Below are 20,820 nucleotides of genomic sequence, written 5' to 3'. Positions count from 1 at the left end.
ATGTCTTGTACCAGATTTTAGAGGAAAGACTTTTAGTTTATCTCCATTGAGAATAATATTTGCCATTGGTTTGTGGTAGATGACCTTGATATATTGATAAAAGTTCCTTCCAGTCCCATCTTGATAAATTTTTATCAAGAATGGGTGTTGGATCTTACTGAATGCTTTCTCTGCATCTATTGATATGATCATGTGTTTTTTTTTTCTTTTTGTTGATATGGTGTATTATGTTGACTGATTTACAGATGTGAAACCATCCTTACATTCCTGGAATGAAACCTACTTGGTGTGGTGTATGACCTTCTTGATGAGGGGTTGAATCCTATTTGCCAGGATTTTGTTGAAGATCTTTGCATCTATGTTCATCAGGGATATTGGTCTGTAGTCCTTCTTTCCTTCCTTCCTTCCTTCCTTCCTTCCTTCCTTCCTTCCTTCCTTCCTTCCTTCCTTCTTCCTTTCTTAGCATCTCTGTCTGGCTTTTTGGTATCATGATGTTAGCTTCATAAAAACTAGTTGGGAGTGTTCCTATTTCTTCAATTTCATGAAAGAGCCTGAAAAATATTGATAGTTGTTCCTCTTGAAAGGTTTGAAAGAATTCATTAGTGAATCCATCTGGGCATGGGTTTTTGTTTTTGGGAAGACTTTTGATTATTATTTTAATTTCCTCAGTAGTGATGGGTCTATTTAGATATACTAGATCATCCTGATTTAATCATGAAAGATTGGGGCCGGAATGATGGTGCAGTGGTACGGCGTTTGCCTTGCACATGGCTGATCCAGGATAGATCCTCCAGCGTCCCATATGGTCCCCCAAGCCAGGAATGGTTTGTGAGCACATAGCCAGGAGTAACCCTGAGTGTCACTGGTTGTGGTAAAAATAAAAATAAAAAAACCTTGAAAGATTATGAGTCCAAGAATTTATCCATTTCTCCCAGGTTCTCATGTTTCATGATATAGAATTTCTCAAAGTAGTCTCTAATTACCCTCTGAATCTCTGCAGTATCTGTGGTAATTTCCCCCTTTTCATTTATTTTCCAGTTTATTAAGTTTCTCTCTCTCCTTTGTGAGTTTTGCTAGTGGTTTATCAATCTTGTTTTTTGATTTCTACCTCATAGATTTCTGCTCTAAGCTTTATTATTTCCTTCTGCCTACCTATTTTTGGTTCCTTTTGTTGATCATTTTCTTTTTCTTTTTTTTTTGGGGGGGGGGCACACCCGGCGTTGCTCAGGGGTTATTCCTGGCTGTCTGCTCAGAAATAGCTCCTGGCAGGCACGGGGGACCATATGGGACACCGGGATTCGAACCAACCACCTTTGGTCCTGGATCGGCTGCTTGCAAGGCAAATGCCGCTGTGCTATCTCTCTGGGCCCTTGTTGATCATTTTCTATTTTTACAAGTTATGCCATTAAGTTATCTATGTAGGCCCTTCTTCCTTCCTGATGTGTGCTTGCAAGGCTATAAATTTTCTTCTTAGTACTGCTTTTGCTGTGTCCTATAAATTCTGATAATTTATCTTCATTTGCATTTGTTTCCAGGAATCTTTTATTTTTCTCTTTTGATTCCATCTCTTGAAATTTCATAAACATATACACACCCAATAAAGGGCCAGCAAAATACTTAATAAAATTTCATATGTTTCACTACTGAACTAGTTGTTCAGTAGTGAGCTGTTTAATTTCCAGGTTTTTCTTCTGTGTCCCTTTGTTGTTTTGTTTTGTTTTTTGGGCCACACCCATTGACGCTTGGGGGTTACTCTTGGCTATGCACTCAGAAATCGCTCCTGGCTTGGGGGGACCATATAGGACACCAGGGGATGGAACCATGGTGCTTGCGCCATCACTCTGGCCCCTTCTGTGTCCCTTTGTAGTTCACTTTTGTGTGTGTGTGTGGTTTTTGGGTCTCACCCCGCAGTGCTCAGGGATTAATTACTCCTGGCTCCATGCTCAGAAATTGCTCCTGGCAGGCACGGGGGACCATATGAGACGCCGGGATTTGAACTGATGACCTTCTGCATGAAAGGCAAATGCCTTACCTCCATGCTATCTCTCCAGCCCCTGTAGTTCACTTCTAATTTCAGTGCATTGTGATCTGAGAAGGTAATCTGTACGATTTCTATCCCCTTGATTTTATTGAGGTATATTTTATGAGCATGTGGTCTATCCTGGAGAATGATCCATGTGCATTGGAGAAGAATCTGTATCAGTTTTCTGGGGATGGAGTGCCCTATATATATATATATATATATATATATATATATATATATATATATATATATATATATATATATATATATCCACTAGGCCACTTTCTTCCATTTCTCCTTTCAGTGCTAGTATATTCTTGTTGGGTTTTAGCCTGGTTGAACTATCAAGATGTGATAGGGCAGTGTTGAGGTTCCCACTATTATTGTGTTGCTATTAATGTCTTCTTTCAGGTTTGTCAAAAATTTTATTAAGTATTTTGCTGGTCCTTAATTGGGTGTGAATATGTTTAGGACTGAGATATCCCTTGATTATCATGAAATGTCCATCTTTGTCCCTTATAACTTTTCTAAGTCTAAAGTTTGTGTCACCTGATATTAATATGGCCACTCCATTTTTTTTTTGTCTTTTGGGCCACACCCAGTGATACTCAGGGGTTACTCCTGGCTATGCACTCAGAATTCGCTCCTGGCTTGGGGGACCATATGGGATGCCAGGGGATTGAACCACAGTTCGTCCTAAGCTAGCGCTGGCAAGGCAGACACCTTATCTCTAGCGCCACCACACAGGCCCCTGTCTTCTGACTTTGAGGGTTTATTGTGACAGGCCTGCTGTAAATATTAAGGATGCTCCATTGGATGTAATCTCCCTTTTTTATTTTGCTGTATTCAGTATTCTATCCCTATCTATGGGATTCGTCATTGTAACTAGGATATGTCTTGGGGTGCTTTTCTTCGAATTTCTTTTAGCTGGTATTCTTTGGGCATGCAGTCTTTAGCTCTGGGGATTTCTCTGCAATGATGTCCTTTACTGTTCATTCTTCTTGGGGATTTTCTTCCTGGGACTCTGGGACTCCAATGATTCTTATGTTTTTTGTTTTTTGCTTTTATCAAAGGCTTCTATTTTCATCTGTTCACATTCTTTGAGGATTTTTTTCCATTGTCTGATCATTTGCTTTAAGGTTCTTTTCCCATCTCTTCTGTTATATAGAGTTGTTATGCATCTCATCTTCCAGCTCACTGATTCTGTCCTCAGCTGCTGTTACTCCATTGGAGAGGCTTTCCATTGAGGTTTTCATTTCATCTACAGTATTTTTCAGACCTGTTATTTCAGTTTGGAGTTTTCTGATTTCTATCTTTATATCCTCTTGGTTCTTATTTGTGGTCTATTCAGCTTGATCTATGCTTTCTTTGAGTTCTATGAACATCCTCCATATTTTTTCTCTAAACTTATCTGAGAGGCTAACTAGGTGATTGGTACTTTCGGGTATTCAGAGCTGCCATCTTCATTATCTATGCAAGATGTGCTCCTCTGGCTCCACCCTTTGATGGCAAGAATAGCTCACCTCTGAAGAAGTGCCCTTAGGGAATGATCTGGGAAGGGAGGTTCAAAGTCCAGGACACAGCACAACAGAGAAGACCTCAATAATTTCATTTAAATTCAATACCCTGAGATGGGAACACACAAATCTTGGAATACAGTAGGACCTTACACCCTGAACATTGTCATAAAGACCTGGCTCATGTCTTGAAAGAATGGGCATTGTCCATTTACCCCTGAACCAGGGATGCCATCTACAAAACAACCATGGTTATGTACTACATCACCTGAATGCAATCCTCTACCAGGGAAGATCCTACCACTGCTCTGGCATATTCAACAGAGACTTCCCTTTAATACCCAGAGAACTTAACAACAATAACAACCTGCTTTAAAGTCTGAGCTCTCTGCATCACCCTCTAATTGTGAGTGAACCTAAAGGGTGCTCTGCATCATCCTGACTCTTATATAGGAGAGATCCTTATATATATATATATATATTCCGAGATCCTTGGCTACAGAAACCTGACACCAACAACAGTGACTGTGTGAAAAATAAAAGTGTATTGGCATGCAGACAATGACTTGGGTTGGACGACATAATATGCCTGAAGCCTAGAGTTGGTCTTATGCCAGAAAACTTCAGGGGTAAGGTCTTCTTGTATTTAGGCCAAGGCTTTTTCTTTCCATGTCCCCTATATTTTGCTGGGCCTATGCAAACAATTTCCACACTAACACGGTCTTTGCTGTGCTCCTTTGACTCATTCTTAATGAATTATTGTATTATGATCAATTGTGTCAACAATACTACAGCTTTTAATGTTAAGAGAGTTGCATAAATTTTTTGGCTTTGGATTGCTTTGTTTAAGAAATATAATGTATTACAATCTGAGGGTCGAGGGACAAACGAAATGTACATGTTTAAATAAATAAAGAAATGTTATGTTAATAAAAAAAATCAACCCTTCAAAAAAATTTAATACCCGGAACTCAATGATCTATAACTGGAACACATGGAAGAACTAGTGATGCAAACTCGTGACTAAGATCTCAAATATGAGAGCTAGATTCTAATTATCTTCATGTTTCATGTTATATCCACTTAATCCTACTAAGAGGACAAAATACTGATGCTTTAAAAAAAAGGGGGAGGGCATGCTAATTTGATTCTGATACTTAATAAACCTCAAAGATACAAACCTAAATTTAGGTAGAGCTTAAATATTAACTGTCCAAATGAACAAGTAAAAATATTGGAGTAAACATTATAAAATTTAAATCACGGGCCCGGAGAGATAGCACAGCAGTGTTTGCCTTGCAAGCAGCCGATCCAGGATCTAAGGTGGTTGGTTTGAATCCTGGTGTCCCATACGGTCCCCTGTGCCTGCCAGGAGCTATTTCTGAGCAGACAGCCAGGAGTAACCCCTGAGCACCGCAGGTTGTGGCCCAAAAACCAAAAAAATTCTTGGACACTTACAACCTTCCACATTTAAGTAAGGAGGATGTAGCATATCTAAACACCCCCATCACTACTGAGGAAATTGAAACTGTAATCAAACATTTGCCCAAAAAGAAAAGCCCAGGCCCAGATGGATTTCCTAATGAATTTTTTCAAATCTTTCAAGAGGAGCTACTACCAATCCTAGCCAAGCTCTTCCATGAAATTGAAAAAACAGGAACACTCCCAAACAGCTTTTATGAAGCCAACCAACATCACCTTGATACCAAAACCAGACAGAGATGCTGCCAAAAAAGAAAATTACAGATCAATATCCCTGATGAATGCTGATGCAAAGATCTTCAACAAAATCCTGGCAAATAGGATCCAATGCATCATCAAGAAGATCATACACTACAACCAAGTAGGTTTCATCCCAGGAATGCAAGGATGGTTTAACATCCGTAAATCTATCAACATCATAAACAACATCAACAACAAGAAAAATAAAAATCACATGATCATATCAAAAGACGCAGAGAAAGCATTTGATAAGGTCTGTAAGTTATCTTCGCTGTTAAATCCTTTGTTGGGTATTTGTGCATCCAAGAACAGTCCCCAGAATGAGAAATTACTTCCCGTCCCCTTTTCCCCTTTCGGGGGGAGACCTTGGTAATATTTATCACAGCAAATAATAATCCACACAGACAAGAAGGATAGGGTGTAAAAGATTGGGCAAAGAGAGCGAGAGAATCCTCCTGCAGCCTGCAGCTTTCGCAAAAGGCCCCCTCTCCCCTGTCCATCAAGCTATTTATTGCCAACTCCACAGCGCCCCACCTGGAAAGGCTAGGTGGGGCAATAGTCACAGAACAATCCTAAGGAAATACTTTTATATACAACAATTCCAAGAATAATCTTATGGAAACTTTTTCATATACTACAAAGGTCCAACACCCATTCTTGATCAAAACTCTCAGCAAGATGGGAATGGAAGGAACCTTTCTCAATCTAGTTGAAGCCATCTGCCACAAGCCAATGGCAAATATTATCCTCAATGGAGAAAAACCAAAAGCCTTTCCTCTAAATTCTGGTACAAGACAAGGCTGTCCGCTCTCACCACTCCTCTTCAACATAGTACTGGAAGTTCTTGCTATACGATCAGGCAAGAAAAAGATATCAAGGGAATCCAGATAGGAAAGGAAGAAGTCAAGCTCTCATTGTTTGCAGATGACATGATACTCTACTTAGAAAACCCTAAAGACTCTACCAAAAAGCTCCTAGAAGTAATAGATTCATATAGCAAGGTGGCAGGCTACAAAATCAACCTACAGAAATCAATGACCTTTTTATACACCAATAATGATAGGGAAGAGATGGAAGTCAGGAAGGCAGTCCCATTCACAATAGTGCCACACAAACTCAAATATCTTGGAGTCAACTTGACCAAAGATGTGAAGGACCTATACAAAGAAAACTATAAAGCCCTGCTCCAAGAAATAAGAGAGGACACACGGAAATGGAAACACATACCGTGCTCATGGATTGGCAGGATTAACATCATTAAAATGGCAATACTCCCCAAAGCATTATACAGATTTAATGCAATCCCCTTAAAAATACCCGTGACATTCTTCAAAGAAGTGGATCAAACACTTATGAAGTTCATCTGGAACAATAAACACCCTCGAATAGCTAAAGCACTCCTAGGGAAAAGGAAAATGGGAGGTATTACTTTCCCCAACTTTAAACTGTACTACAAAGCAATAGTTATCAAAACAGAATGGTACTGGAATAAAGACAGACGCTCAGATCAGTGGAATAGGTTTGAGTTCTCAGAGAACGTTCCCCAGACATACAATTACCTAATTTTTGACAAAGGAGCAAGAAATCCTAAGTGGAGCAGGGAAAATCTCTTCAACAAGTGGTGCTGGCAGAACTGGTTAGCCACTTGCAAAAAAAACGAACATGACCCCCAGTTAACATCATGTATGAAGGTAAAATCCAAATGGATTAAAGACCTTGATATCAGACCTGATACCATAAGGTATATAGAACAACACATAGGTAAAACACTCCATGACATTGAGACTAAAGGCATCTTCAAGGAAGAAACTGACCTTTCCAAACAAGTAGAAGCAGAGATCAACAGATGGGAATACATTAAACTGAGAAGCTTCTGCACCTCAAAAGAAATAGTGCCCAGGATACAAGAGTCACCCACCGAGTGGGAGAAACTATTCACCCAACACCCTTCAGATAAGGGGCTAATATCCAAAATATATAGGGCACTGACAGAACTTTACAAGAAAAAAACATCTAATCCCATAAAAAAAAATGGGGAGAAGAAATGAACAGACACTTTGATAAAAAAGAAATACAAATGGCCAAAAAGCACATGAAAAAATACTCATCACTAATCATCAGGGAGATGCAAATCAAAACAACGATGAGATACCACCTCACACCGCAGAGATTGGCGCACATCACAAAGAATGAGAACAATTAGTGCTGGCGGGAATGTGGAGAGAAAGGAACTCTTATCCACTGCTGGTGGGAATGCTGTCTAGTCCAACCTCTATGGAAATCTCTATGGAGATTCCTCCAAAGTCTGGAAATTGAGCTCCCATTCGTCCCAGCTATTCCACTCCTAAGGATATACCCTAAGAACACAAGAATACAATACAAAAACTCCTTCCTCACACCTATATTTATTGCAGCACTATTCACAATAGCCAGGCTCTGGAAACAACCAAGATGCCCTTCAACAGATGAATGGCTAAAGAAACTGTGGTACATATACACAATGAAATATTATGCAGCCGTCAGGAGAGATGAAGTCATGAAATTTTCCTATACATGGATGTACATGGAATCTATCATGCTGAGTGAAATAAGTCAGGGGAGAGAGAGACACACACACAGAATAGTCTCACTCATCTATGGGTTTTAAGAAAAATAAAAGTCATTTTTGTAACAATCCTCAGAGACAATGAGAGGAGGGCTGGAACACCAGCTCACTTCGTGAAGCTCACCACAAAGAGTGGTGAATACGCTATAGAAATAACTACACAGAGAACTACCATAATCATGTGAATGAATGAGGGAACAGGAAAGCCTGTCTGGAGTGCAGGTGGGGTGGGATGGAGGGAGATTTGGGACATTGGTGGTGGGAATGTTGCACTGGTGGGGGGGGTTGTTCTTTACATGACTGAAACCTAATCACAATCATTTATGTAATCAAGATGTTTAAATAAAGGAAAACCTGAAGAAAAAGAAAGAAAAGATAAGGCCTTCCAATGCTTACCACAGGCTGTGTTCTTTACACTGACTGTATAGAAAGAGGAGGTATAGTAAATGCTTCCCATATGTACCTCAAACCAGATCCTTTGCCTGGTCTGTATTGTGAATGGGGGGACAAAAAAAAAAAAAAGGCTGAGTATAGGGGCCGCCGAGGTGGCGCTAGAGGTAAGGTGTCTGCCTTGCAAGCGATAGCCAAGGAAAGGACCACGGTTCGATCCCCCAGCATCCCATATGGTCCTCCAAGCCAGGGGCAATTTCTGAGTGCGTAGCCAGGAGTAACCCCTGAGCATCAAACGGGTGTGGCCCGAAAAACCAAAAAAAAAATTTTTTTTTAAATCACTTTGAAGAGGACTGCAAAAATGACTTGTATATTGATAGGAATGATGAGGACATGTTTTTGTTTTTGGTTTTTGGGTCACACCCAGCAGCACTCAGGGGTTACTCCTGGCTCTGTGCTCAGAAATCGCTCCTCGCAGGCTCTGGGGAACATATGGGATGCTGGGATTCAAACCACCGACCTTCTGCATGCAAGGCAAAGGCCCAACCTCCACCTTATCTCTTCGGCCCAAGGATATATTTCTTAAAGACTAAAATTTCAATCTTGTCACTGTAAAACTCACTTTGAAGTTTAATTCAGTCTAAGAAATATATATAACTTGATTTAAAAAAAAAACGACTATTGTCTGGAGACAAAAAACAGGTTAATCTATTAATGGCTCTTTCTTTTCTAAAAATAAAAGAGCTAGGAACCGGAGCGGTAGCACAGTGGTAGGGTGTTTGCCTTACACTCGGTTGACCTAAGACAGACCTGGGTTCGATCCTCAGTGCCCCCCATATGGTCCCCTGAGCTAGGAGTGATTTCTGAACACATAGCCAGTTGTAACCCCTGAGCGTCATGGACCAAAAACCAAAACCAAAACAAACAAAACCCAAGAAGAGCTAAAACATCTCTCCTCCCAACTCAGATATATAACTTCCTAATACCAGCTTATTAAATATGAATAACACTGCTCACAGTTGTTAGAATCCATATTTACTTTTTGGCATCTGGTGGGGGGTTGTTCAGAATATTACTCCTGGCTCTGCACTCAAGGATCACTCCTGGCCAGTTCTGGGAATCACATGAGGTACCAGAGATTGAACCTGGTTCAGCTATAATATTAAGGTAAGTGCCCTACCTGCTGTTCTACTCTTTGGTTTTGCGTTTCCATTAACAATCTATACTGTTATTTCTGACATGAGATGGTCTATAACAGTGTGGTGCGCAACCTTTTTTTTCAACTGAGCCAAATCTCGCCAAAACCATGATTGAAATTTATTTTGAGAGTCACACAGGACATGCACTGACAGAGGCTAGGAGCACATTCCTGACTCCTGGAGCGGCCACCCAGCACACAGAAGAGCTGCATTAAATTGTGTAAAGAGCTGCATGTGGCTCACGAGCCACAGCTTGCCAACCACTGGTCTATAGTATAACAGGTACTCAAAGAATTGTCTTCCTAGATGTGAACTTAAACTTATCGTTCATGAATTTATGCTTAAAAACAAATCCATGGGCCAGATATATAGTAAAGGGGTTAAGACACACACTTTGCCTATGGCTGACCTGATCAGTATCACATAGTCGTCCAAACATCACCCTGCACAGCCCTGGAAGCCCCTAAGCACCACTCCTAGGGTGGACCTGTAATCTCTGGCAGCACAGGACCTGTACAGACAGTGCTACTTCTTCTCACACCGAATCACTGGCCTGGTTAGCTGGTGCGTCTTTGCCTCCTAAGCACCACTGGGAAGGCTGCCTCCACCAAAAATACCAAATCAGATCAGACCTGTTTTCATTACTTCTTTTACCCAAAAGTCCTCATAAATTCTCAATTCTTGGTGCCTTACCTCCCCTTATACAATGAAGCAAGAAGCTGTCTTCCATTTATTATAAAACTTCACTGAACTCTGAGCTTATTTAAAACTAAATGCATTCTCCAACTTGACAGTTATTTATCTTACTTAATTTAAGTGATGTTTAAATACTTGAAACCCCACTTGAAATTATGTAGTTTAAATGGTTTTTCAGTTAATTGCTATACATGCTATCTAAACTTTAAGAACTAGCTACATTCAAGACAAATTGAGTGAAGAACAATCTAGCTAATTCCCTAGAATGTATTTAAAACACCCAGAAGCCAAACATTGTGAAATTAAGAAAATAAAATCTTCTAGACAGTATTCCTTTACTGGTATACTATTAACAATTACATTTAGTGAGATTCTACATACCTTCCAGATACTTGGCATACTTTTTATCAATTTATTCATTCCTAAGACCTCTATGAGAATTGTTTCTACATTGCAAATGGAATCAACTCAGTTCAGAGAGATTAAACTACGCTCAACATCAAGAAATGACAGAGTTGGGCTTTAGATTAAAGATGTTTGTCTAAACTAGAACTATGCCAACAAAGTTAAGCAACTGAAGTTCAAATGTTCATTGAGACATCAATATTCCTTTTCATTAAAAAAAAAAAAAAACAGAAAGGCAAAGTAAACCAGAATTTCTCAACCTTTTTCTGTGGTTCTTTCCCACCTTGTTTCCTTACTGTGGCTCCTTGTCCCACTCGCTAGTCCCTGGACTTGTGCCATGATTCTCTCCTTCATCCTGTGGTCCCCTTGGCCTATCTTGGACACTCAAGGAGGCCATGTCCTGGTTGAGAATTGCCAGATGAAAAAAATGTGTCAAGAATATGTTTTCTTAAAATATAAGGAACCGGGCCGGAGAGATAGCATGGAGGTAAGGCATTTGCCTTTCATGCAAAAGGTCATCAGTTCGAATCCCGGCGTCCCATATGGTCCCCCGTGCTTGCCAGGAGCAATTTCTGAGCATGGAGCCAGGAGTAACCCCTGAGCACTGCCGGGTGAGACCCAAAAAAAACAAAACAAAAAAAAATATATATATATATAAGGAACCATCAGAATAGTTCATTAAAACACACAACCAAACGTTAACAACATATTTTTAAATATCCAGTGATGGGGCTGGAGTAGTGGAGCAATGGAGCAGTGGTAGGGTGTTTGCAATGGAGTAGTGGTAGGGTGTTTGCCTTGCACATGCCTGACCTAGGATGGACCACAGTTCGATCCCCTGGCGTCCCATATGGTCCCCCAAACCAGGAGTGATTTGTGAGCACAGAGCCAGGAGTAACCCCTGAGCATCACCAGGTATGGCCAAAAAAAAAAAAAAAAATTCAGTGATGACACAGTGATTTTTTTTATACAATGCCCAAAGTGAACTGATTTCTACACAAAAATTGTTTAATGAAGACACAAACAATTCAAAAAAAAAAGACACAAACAATTCATTACTTTTGTCTACATTTATTTAAATATTTAAAGACATTTTAATTTACTATTTCATTTATTATTTACAACTGTGGGTTGTTCACCAAGTTTGCTTGCTCACACAAATAACAATAATTATCAATAATCAATATTAACAAAATGGGTCAATCATATAATCTATTTGTAGTTAGGAGATCTAAACAGTACAAAGGCAGGGTACATATATGAAGAGTATGAATATGGTCTTGAAGAGTTTAATTTCAAAGTACTATAAATAATAAAACAGACGAAAGAAAAGCAACAGAAATTATAAAATACAATTTAGATCGACAAAGAAAAGTAGGCTCTCTTAATTAAAAAATAATAAGAATAATTTTAATAGTAAGTTTTTTTTTTTCCTATTCAGCAATCGTTCTCCCTTCTCTGGGAAATGACATCCTATTTGCCTGTCTTGAATTGCATGGTCTGAAACCCTATTCCTCTAAGCCCACTCCAGAGTGAGAACAAGATACAATCCTGGATAGAACCAAGCATTACACCACTGTGCCCAAACATTGCCCTAGAATAGGGCCATGACCCAAGTCACACCAAGGAGATTCCTAGACACTGGTTTTCTGGAACAGTAGAAAGAGAAATTCTCTCTTCTGGGATTTCTAAGGTTGTAGGGATAAGTCTAGTAATTTTATGTTTTCATTAAAAATAAATAAAACCACTTTTATTTAAGAAATACATACCACATGTGGGCTGGAGAAAATGTTCAATGGGCTGAGGGTATGTTCTACATGGGGGAGGCCTGGATTCAATATCCAGGACTGCAAGGTCCTCTGAGTAACATTAAAAGCAACCCTAGAGCACGAAGCTAGGAACAGTCTGAGCACTAGCAGATTTGGTTCAAAACTAAAAAAATAAGTTTCTGAATACAGTATGATTAATGAGCCATATGATTATATGAACTGTATCACTGCCAGAGTAAATGTATCATGTAATTGCATGAATAAATGCAAAATTACACTATTAAATATAAAAAATACTATGTCCATGTTCTTCTTAGATATGCTCAGATATCAATATTCAATTCTTTTAAACCGACAATTTACGAACATTCTGAAAAGGATCTATTCTTAGTCTGGAGTGTGATTAATGAGGTAGTGTGTTAAAGCCTTTCATAGTATATCCAGCATAGTAGAGCCCCTATAGTGACAGATGTAGAACCCATAGGGTTCTAAACTTTTTCCCTTTAGCACAATATCAACCTCATCTTAAAGGGGGGCACAAAGAGAGTATCCACACACATACGATGTGGGCTGGTTAGAACTAGGGCCTCATGCATACCAGGCATAATTTTTTCTCCAGCACTTAAGCTGTCTCCCCCACCCCTAGATTGCTTCTCTTGTAAAAAAGGATATATTAAATAACTCTACGTGGGGAGGGAGAGGGTGAACCAATATTCAGCAAGTGTTGCATCCACTGTAAAAACTGCCAAATCGACAAAATATTTTAAAGTGGTCAAATTAGGATTAATAACTTTATCGATTACTTTGGTCCTATGGTTCTGAATAAAACATTTATTTTCCTCTTCCTCCCTTTGCTATGAAGATTTTCTTGTTGGTTTTTTTTTTTAACAACATAGAATATTAAGGAGCTGATTTAAAACTTTCATTTATAATTATCTTCACAAGACTGTACAGGAAGAAATTTTATGAAATATTAAGAAATATTTTGTTGTAGAAATTACCTCTCCACAGTGGTTGGCTTGGTTGCATGACTGACAACCTTGTCAATGGATACCATTGGGGCTATACCTTAGTTTGCTGTAGGGTTAAGGGTTAGTGGCAGGGAATCTAACTTGAGCCCGCCTCCATATATGATCCAGTCCAAACACTTAATTATTACATAAGTACAGGAAATTTAGCCAGAAAGTACCCTTTAGGAATGTCAAGAGGTCTACTAAATACTGCAAATGGTTTTTATAGACAACAGATATACCAGTCAACACATTTCTGCTTTCTTATTACTAGCTCTTACAAGTTGCTCCTAGTCTTTCCTCCAAGATAAAGAATATACTTCTGAATCGTGATTTTTGTTAGCATTATTTACTGTTTCATAACTCTTAGTAATACTTAGAAAAATTCAATTACTCTAAAACATATTCAGGTGTATGGAGTAAGGTCCTTGAGTGAAGGAGACAATCAGAGGTCTATCAGGTGTAGACAATCAGAGAAGTACCAGAGTTGATGATGAACACCTGAAACTTAAATAATGTTATAATGTAAGGATACATTAAATTAAAGAAAACAACTGAAGAGAAAAAAACCTGAAGAATAGCTGTAGGCCAGAACCACCATCTCCTGACAGACAACAAATTATGTTCTAAAAGTTTTCAGAGGGCTCAGGACATAGAAAGTTTAGGAAGCGATGCTCTAGACTTGGTTTGATCCCCAGCATCAAGTGTTCCAGCATTGGAAGTTCCCCAAACTGCTCCAGTGGCCCAAACACCCTGGCACTACAGAGTTAGAGCAGCAACGCATCCTTGCCAGCCCCCCAAAAAGCTTTGAGGAGAAGGCTGGCGCAATAGGGCGTGTCATGCACGTGGTCCATCCAGTTCGATCCCCGACATCCTATAATTGGTCCCCCTAGCCCGGCCCATCAGAAGTGATTCCTGAGTGCAGAGTCAGGAAAAAACCTCTGAGCGCTGCCCGGTGTGCATACAGATAAGCAAATAAAAAGCCTTGAGAAGAAAGCAATATTCAACAAATTGGGGTCAGAGAGTAGAACAGCGGAGAAGATGCTTGCCCTGTACCAGGTCAATCCAGGTTCCATCCCTGCACCCCATAAGGTTCCTGGAGTCCAACTAGGAGACATCCCTGAGCACTGTCGGGCGTAGCCTAATGCTCCTCCAAAACACAAACAAAACTCCTACACATCCATATTAGAAATAGAAAGCTGGCCACCCTGAAAAGCACCTCTCTCTATTGCTGACATCTCATTCATTTGGCAAATAGTTCAGCCCCAACCATCGCATCTTATCTCCTGTTTGTTTATTTATTTTTATTTTGCTAGTATCACTTGAAAAGGAAATCGAGAGGGATGCAAGATGCAGGGCACAAAACCTGTTTTCCCAAGCAGCAACCCTGCTTGCAACCAGCCCAGCAGCCACCGCCTATATACCAAAGGACAAAACTGGTTCATCCTTCCAACAACCTAACGCAGATAAAAGCTACTTTGCTCGGGTCCTTTGACTATACATTACTTTTAGGAGCTAAACACCCTGTCTTGCATTTTCGGCATCTTCAAGCTTGGAAATCGGAAGCTGTACGGGGACAAACAACTGCAAAGAAAAGTTGGGGTCCTGGGGCTAGAGAGATAGCAAGGAGGTGGGGCGTTTGACTTGCATGCGGAAGGACGGTGGTTCGAATCCCGGCATCCCATATAGCCCCCCGAATGAGCCTGCCAGGAGTGATTTATGAGCGTAGAGCCAAGAGGAACCCTTAACTGAGCTCTGCCGGGTGTGACCCCCCGAAAAAAAAGTTGAGGTCTCATCAACCAACTCTCCCCGTCCCGGGTCGGTTCTGCAGGGGCCGTCGGGGCTGAAAAGGCGCAGGACAGAGGCAACCCTCAAGCGTGTCCACACGGTGCGACCTGGCATCGCTCCTGCGGGGTCCTGGGGGGCCCCCACTTCCCTGCGAGCGTTTGACAGGTGGCCGGGCCGCGAGTACCATCACCCAGCCCAGCGCTCCGGAACGTTCAGTGCGCCCGCGATGGGCGGGGTCCCCGGGCCCCAAAGTTTGCCCGGGACAGGAAGATGCGTCCGAGAAAGATGCTCGCTAAGCAAGCGAGCCCGACGGTCCTGCCTGGCCTGATCGGCCCGAATTGGCCTCAGCCCTTCCGCTCTCGCCACTCGACTCACCCGTCCGTCCGCGCAGCCCGCGCCAGCGCCCGCGGGTCCCCGGAGTCCCAGCGGTCTGCCCGGCCCCGACAACCATCGAGACGCAGAAACCATAGAGATGAGCTCCCGTCTCGGGTCACGTGACGCTCCTGGCCGCGGGGTATGCCGGGATGACAGCAGGCGGTGTCGGAGGACTCCCGGGGCCAGCGCGTTTAGGCGGGAAAGCGCAGCAGCTTCCAGCACCTTTTTCTTAGGCGTTTTCCGCCCTTGTGCTCAAGCAAATCGAGGTGCCAAGAGAATATTTTCTTAAGGGAAATGCATTGAGGTTCAGGGTTCTAGTGGAAATATCCTCATTTGCTGACTTCAAATCTGACTTTAGAAATTTTACTTATTATCTCCATTTTGTGTTTTTGGTTTTTTTTGGGTTGTTGTTGTTGTTGTTTTGTTTTTTGGAGTCACATTGTTTTTGCAGATTCTTAGTATTATAGCATCGAAGCCACTGCTTATACGGTCACTGAAGATGTTGCTCTCAGGAAAGGGGATAAAGAAGGACCTGCTTCAAGAATATTCCGTCCAAGAAGGACCTTAGCAGAATTATAGAACCAAAGGAAAATATTTAAAAGACTATATCACTGATGCAAGCAAAACAATTTTTTTTTGCATTTCTTCCCTGTCCACCAAACTAAACACAAGTCATTGTGTCCAGTGCACTATGCTACATTTGCCAGTATTTGTGAAGGAAGAAGGTGGGCTTTAAATCCAAGTGGGAAGGTTAGATTTTAGGGTGTTGTTTTGCATGAATGGTCTCAGAAGGTGATGATCATGATCTGACGTTTTGAATTATTTTTGTTTGGTTGGTTTTGGTTTTTGGGTCACACCTGGCAGCCTCAGGGGTTACTCCTGGCTCTACGCTCAGAAATCACTCTTGGCAGGCTTGGTGGAGCATATGGGATGCCGGGATTCGAACCATCAGCAGTCCTGGGTAGGCAGTGTGCAAGGCAAATAAATACCCTACCACTGTGCTATCTCTCTGGCCCCACATTCTGGATTCTTGAGAGATGTTCTTTTATATCCTGTCCTCTGAAACTAGAAGCCATAAGTTAGTATCTTTGCTGAAATGCTTCTCAGTCTTCAAATAGGCCTTTTCTATGATCTATTAAATGAATTTTTTTATAAAGTATTGTTCCAAGTCTGAATATCAATTGATCACTATAAAGAATTGATAGTTTAAATCAATTGGGAAGCAGACATCAGGATGAATCCAGATAAACAAGAATGTATTGGGGAGAATGCTTCTAAACAATAAGGGAGAGGAAAACAGGAGTAAACGGGTGAGAGAAGTGCAGGATAACTCTTTACAGGAGAGAGGGAAAAATGACCATAGAGCAATTCTGGGAAAATCTCACTAAGGTCCATGGGAAATCCTAGAGCTAAAGTTGCCAATGAAGGAATTATGCTTTGTTCAGGAACAGACTGGCTTTTTAATTTATTACTTTATTTAAACTTTAAAAGTTTATTACTTTATTTAAACACCATGGTTTATAAAATTGCTTAGAATACAGTTGGCATTTAATGTTTTAACATGGGTGTGGCAGTCAGGGCTTCTGGAAGTATGGAGATGCAGAATGAGGCTGTCCCCATCCCAAAAAGACTCCAGAGTTTTCTGGACTGGCTTTCTAAAAAAATAAAATAGCAGGGCCAGAGAGATAGCGCAGCAGTGTGCGTTTGCTTTGCAACCGGCCACCCAGGACGGAAGGCAGTTCCATTCCCAACATCCCATATGATCCCCCTAGCCTGCCAGAAGAGATTTCTGAGGGTGGAGCCAGGAGTAACCCCTGAGTGCCGCCGGGTGTGGCACAAAATAAAATAAAATAAAATAAAATAGCAGATGCATGGGAAATCTAGAACTGAAATTGATACATTTTTTCAAATTTAAATATATTTCAAGTTGCTATATATTTCAAGTTTAAAATGGTCACAAAAGACAAAACACCATCATATAATGACCAAGGATTCCATTCATCCAAAATACACAGCAAATGGGAATATTCATGAACCCAATACAGGAAGTGCTGAAAGTATAAAACAAATCTTAACTTAAAAGAGAAATAAACAACTATATTTTGAAAGGTGAAGATTTTCATACCTTACTCTCAACAGTGGATAAAGCACCAGAGAGTTGATAAGAAATCTGCTGATTTGGACAACACTGATTTAATAGACACAAGAGATACTATCAGATAACAATAGAGATAATGCACATTTCTCATGGGAACTTGAAATATTTTCTAGGATAAATCATAACATGTGTCACAGCAAAAGAATCAACACATTTAAGATATAAATTATATAAAGTAACTCCTTTGACAAAAATGGAGGGAAAAAACAGGCCTGCAAAATAGTACATACCTTGCATACAGCTGACCAGGTGCAAGTCCCAATGGCCTCCAGAGTCCGCCAGGTGTGATTCCTGAGTGCAGAGCCAGGAGTAACAACTGAGCACCACTGAATGTGGCCCAGAAACAAAATTAAAAAACTGGAAAAAGGGAACAAAACTAGAAATCAATAATAAGAAACAAGCCAAAATATTCATAAATAGACAGAAATAAAACAACACATTCTTTTTTTTGGAGGGGGGGGTCCACACCCGGCAGTGCTCTGGGGTTACTCCTGGCTCTACGCTCAGAAATCACTCCTGGCAGGCTCAGGGGACCATATGGGATGCCAGGATTCGAACCATCGTCCTTCTACATGCAAGGCAAATGCCCTACCTCCATGCTATCTCTTCAACCCCAAAACAACACATTCTTGAGCCATCAATTCAAAAATAAATCTAAAAATAAATAAATAAAAAAGTAAATCTAAAGAGAAGTTTAAAAAAATACCTTTAGACAAATTAAATGGGAACACAAAAATCATAGATTTCTTTTCCTAAAAGCTACTTAAGAGTAGTTTATTGCTGTATATGAATATCTCAAGTAAAAAAAATATTTAAAATGTAACATTACACTTAAAAGAAATACAAATTAGGGGCCGAAGAGGTAGCATGGAGGTAAGGCATTTGCCTTCCATGTTAAGATCAGTGGTTCAAATCCTGGCACCCCATATGGTCCTCTGAGCCTGCCAGGAGCAATTTCTGAGCATAGAGCCAGGAGTAATCCCTGAGCACTGCCAGGTGTGACCCAACAAACAAACAAACAAACAAAAAGAAAGAAATACAAATTGAAGGGGGAAAGTTCCATATATGATACAATGGGACTGGAGAGATAGTGCAGTGGATAAGAAAAAGTCTTTTGGGGCCGGAGAGATAGCATGGAGGTAAGGCGTTTGCCTTGCATGCAGAAGGATGGTGGTTTGAATCCCAGTATCCCATATGGTACCCCAAGCCTGCCAGAAGTGATTTCTGAGCATAGAGCTAGGAGTAACCCCTGAGTGCTTCCAGGTGTGACCCAAAAACAAAACAAAACAAAACAAAAAAAAAAACCATAAAAACAAAAAAAAGAAGAAAAGAAAGAAAGAAAAGAAAAGAGAGAGAAAAAAGAAAAAGCCTTTCAAAAAAGAAAAAGAAAAGAAAAAGCCTGACTTTGATCCCAGGAACCCCATATGATCCCCTGTGAGCTTGCCAGGAATAATCCCTTAGCACAGATCGAGGATTAAGCACAGAGCACTGCTGGATGTGGTTCCCTCAACAAGAATATATATGGCACCACAAGCATAAACAGCGACAGTAAAAAAAAAAAAAAAAAAAGAATAATAAGTGTGACTACATGAAATTAAAAATCTGTACAGCAAAGTAAATGACTGACAAAATAAAAAGTTAATATATGGAATGGAAGAAATATTTGCAGATAGCATATCTCTTTAATAGGTTATGTATTTTAAATTGCTAAATTTCTTTAGGTCACTTCCTTTAATCCTCTGTTCTCAGTTTCTCAATTGTAAAGTATTAAAGTGTTTACTGCTATAATTTCAAGGCTAAATAATTAAATTTTTAAGAATTCTATAAGTCCTAATGACTGAACCCAACAATAATTATGTTTTAACCATGGTGCGTAAATAAATATTTTTTTAAAAAAAGAATTCTATAAGTTCTTTTTTTTTTTTTTTTTTTTTTTTTGTGGTTTTTGGGTCACACCCGGCAGTGCTCAGGGGTTACTCCTGGCTCCGGGCTCAGAAATTGCTCCTGGCAGGCACGGGAGGACCATATGGGACGCCGGGATTCGAACCGATGACCTCCTGCATGAGAGGCAAACGCCTTACCTCCATGCTATCTCTCCGGCCCTCTATAAGTTCTAATCTTTAATGCCATTTAAATAAATGGATGTTTTAAAATTCAAAACAAACTATACTATAATAATCATTTTTAAACAACCCAACAAACTAGCCTTTCAACATACTTTTAGGCAGGCTTATGTATAGAATTTAATTAGAAAAAAAAAAGAATTTAATTAGTAGGAAATGAGAGCCATAGCTTTTGACTGGTAATATAAAACCTCTCTTCTTATTTTTGTACAAATAAAAATATATATTGTATATGTACATGTATAAACTAACATGTATGTTAGAATCTTTAACATTTAGAACTATGCAATCTGAGTTGTACACTATGTCAAAGCAACTAAATAGCTGAAGAGAGAAAGTTCTATTTTATATAGAAATTTTAGTTAATCATTGTAAAAATAAAACAACAAACACATCACAATTTGGGAAGCCAGGGAGATAGCTCAGGGGGCAAGAGTGCATGATCGTTATGCAGAAGGCACTGACTTCAGTCCTGTACCACATGAACTTTACTAGCCCTGCTAGTTGTGGCCCTGGTGGCCTCCAATGCTGATTGATGCCTCCATCCTGAGTGATGCCATAGACACAGGTAGGGTTACATGTCACAAGGACTTCTTCAGAGGTCCCTTAAAAAAAACAGAAATCACCATTTTGCAATTTCTACTTTTATTTCAGTAATAAAATGAGTGAATAAAATGGAAATAGCTTATATAACTTAAAATAAATATGGACATATATATTTTATCATGCAACATATAATATGAAAGTGTAAATTGAATAAAATGTTTATATTTTAAGTATATAATGTTACTACACCATATCCACCACAGAAGTGGTGCCCCACGCCAACCTTTTATAATATTACCATTATTTGGTTTTGCAGCCATAGTCAGTGGTGCTCAGGGCTTACTCCTAACTCCGCTCAGGAATCATTCCTGACTGTGCTCAGAGATCACAGCTGGCTAGGCTCACAGGACCATAAAGGATACCAGAATAAAATTTGGGTCAAATATGTGCAAAACCAACACCTTATCTTCTGTATTATCTCTCCAGTTTATATA

The 20,820-nt window shown here is 40.0% G+C and overlaps 1 protein-coding gene and 1 non-coding gene across 2 annotated transcripts in view; one reads left to right on the top strand and one right to left on the bottom strand.

Annotated features, from left to right (window-relative positions):
- MICU1 (mitochondrial calcium uptake 1) overlaps positions 1 to 15,541 on the bottom strand; it is a 129,740-nt gene extending 114,199 nt beyond the window's left edge. The window contains exon 1 of the mRNA XM_049789267.1: positions 15,505 to 15,541. The gene's annotated coding sequence lies outside the window, so the exon portion shown is untranslated. The remainder of the gene's footprint in view (positions 1 to 15,504) is intronic.
- On the top strand, positions 8,247 to 8,379 carry LOC126031956 (small nucleolar RNA SNORA51). Its single transcript, XR_007503760.1, has one exon. It is a non-coding gene; the product is annotated as a small nucleolar RNA SNORA51 (small nucleolar RNA).
- Positions 15,542 to 20,820: the final 5,279 nt, after the last annotated feature.

The sequence above is a fragment of the Suncus etruscus genome, chromosome 15, assembly GCF_024139225.1.
Source record: "Suncus etruscus isolate mSunEtr1 chromosome 15, mSunEtr1.pri.cur, whole genome shotgun sequence".
NCBI lineage: Eukaryota > Metazoa > Chordata > Mammalia > Eulipotyphla > Soricidae > Suncus > Suncus etruscus.
The sequence above is the reverse complement of the archived record's forward strand: the minus strand, read 5'-3'. Positions and strand labels throughout refer to the sequence as shown.